A 2,742-nucleotide genomic window follows, 5' to 3' on the forward strand; every position below is an offset into this window, starting at 1 on the left:
TGCTTGCAAGTCCTTCTGTAGAACTTTAATAAGTGCTTCAAGACGTCTCTGCTCTTTTACTAGCACCATATTCTCTTTTCCAAGCTTTACTAACGTTCCACACACTTGTTTGTAGCACTTTTTGAGATCATCATCTTGTCCTTCATCATATTTTTCCTCCTCAGATTCAGAATCTGATTCAGATGATGTACTTGCTTCATCTTTGCGTGCACCAAAAGTAACTAGGTTGAGGACTTCGTCTTTTTCTGATTCATTATAATCTTCCCTTGTGAAGGATCTCTCTTTCTCCTGCATCTCACCGTGTCCAATTTTTCTCCACCTAAAGCCTTTGAATCTTTTTCTCTTGGCCATTGGACATTCCCTTTTGAAATGTCCATATCCTCTGCATTTATAACATTGCACATCTTTATTACCGCATGGCTTGCCATCTTCTTGCCTTTGTTTGCTCACAGAAACTTTCTCATGTTCTTGCCACTATATCCCTTACCGTAGTACTTGGTGAAGCACACGAATCATCTTAACCATCTCATCTTCATTCTCTGATTTTTGACTTGTCGTTTCAGCAACTGCCAGTTTGACTTCAATATGATTGCCCACACCATCAAGCTCCATCTCAGGAGCTTTTAACATACCCACAACTTCGTGAAAGCTGAATTTATCTATGTCAAGAGACACAAACATTGCTGTCTTATAACCTGTAAATCTTTCTGGCAAACACCTTTAAACTTCTTCACCAGTTTTTTGTCCTTGTATTCCATGCCCAGAACACGAGCCTCTTGTGCTAACGCACTGAGTTGAGAACTAAAATCTGATACAGATTCATGTTCTTCCATCTTCAAGTTCTCAAATTTTGATTTGAAAAAATCCATCCTTGAACTCTTGACCTTCTCAGTTCCTTCAAAGTGTAATTGCAGAATATCCCACGCCTCTTTTTCATTCTTGCAGCTTTGAATCAGATCAAATTGCTTCTTTTTGACTGATGTAAAAATACCACATAAAGCTTTTTCATTATACCTTGATATCTCCTTCTCACGCTTTGTCAATTTAGCCAATGGTTTGTTGACCACAACACCATCTTTATCTACTGTTTTGGGAACTTCATAGCCATCTTCCACTGATGCCCAAACATCCAGATCAATACTTTGTAAGCTTGCCTTCATCTTCACTTTCCAGTGTCCATATTGTTCAGGATCAAGCATAAGCTCAGCCACCATGCTTCCTGCTGTACTCTGTCTTTTCCTTCTGTTCTCTTGCCTTCGGGATCTTCACCAGTGACTTAGGTGACCCGCTCTGATACCAATTGTTGATGTAAAGGAGACACCACAATAGTACTGCAGAAAGTAAACCGATGGACAAAACACTACAAGCAAACACTTATGCTTTATTAGAATCTCTTTTAAACAATCTATTACAAGATCTGCTTAATTCAGCTTTTACATATCTAGTGTTAACACCCAAACACACGCAACTGAAAGGTTCCTAAGCTACAACGCTTATGTCTCTCTTCCGTCAGTACTTTAGCAACTGTTTCAGCACGACCAAGGCCACACTCAAAAGCTTTTCTCTCTCTATAAAATCAGCATCTGTGCCTATGTCTGTTCCGACGACTCTCAGGGCTATTTTATCATTAACTCCACGTTCTACAATGTCTTTTCTCCAAGGCATCAAGAATATGGACATTTTCCAAAACAATAAGTGTAACTTTCTTTTTCTTGGAATTGCATTTATTCCACTTTATTTAAGTCATAAACTTGATACCCAAGTTTATTCCTCTTTCCTTTTCTCCAAGATACTCTCTTGCTCTTCAAGTCTACACGACTTCAGTTTAGCACCTTGACTCAACATGACGTCTGTTTCAGCAACTACGTCAGCGACTACTTCAAGGCAGACATCTTACATCTTCGTAATCTTAGACCACTCATTTTCCACATGATGGACTTTGATTATTCTTAGGGCAAATGAAAATCAAAGACCATCTCTTTCGGGCAATAAAGTGGCAACTCGATGGATAAATGCATTTCATAACGAGTGACTGGAATTTTTTCAAGTAGTTAGGTTTCACATCAAAGTGGTAGAACCCATTTGTATCTCTGATGTAGGATTGTATAAGCATAAATATCATCGCCACTGCGAATATTAGAGATAGAAACCAGGCAGCAAAACAGAAAGTAAGGCCAAAAACTGAATAATTATGAATTATATTTTTTAAAAGAGCGATGAGATAAATACATAAATAACGGACAACAAATTGTGTGTCCATACTGAACACTGGAGAAATGAACGGCAATGTTAGCGTAAAATAACGTCTGGTTCCTTGTGCATGCTACGGAAACAAAAGGTGAAAAAATCAAGAAGGTAATTTTAATTGATATTTATAGCAAGAGTATTACGTTTCGAGTATCAAAACTTTAGTCTATATGTCTGCTTTTAGTGTATGTGGAATATATAGAATAGTCACTCTCTCAGGGGTTTAAGCTCGTTCATTTTGGAGTAAATTTTTTTTATGTATATGATGGTCCTTTAAATCTTAAATATTTTTTATTTGATACTTCAATAAAATTAAAAATAATATAATAACATGAAAAGAAATATGATATTCCATAAGAGATTATTTTTAGTAATTTTACGTGAAGATGCATAAACTAATAAAAAATACCAAACTAAACATAAAGAATAAAATAACTTAAAATAAGTGATTTAATAATCTGGTAAATCATTTTTGGAACAACTATGGTCGGTGAA

Source organism: Brassica oleracea, chromosome C2 (assembly GCF_000695525.1).
Source record: "Brassica oleracea var. oleracea cultivar TO1000 chromosome C2, BOL, whole genome shotgun sequence".
NCBI lineage: Eukaryota > Viridiplantae > Streptophyta > Magnoliopsida > Brassicales > Brassicaceae > Brassica > Brassica oleracea.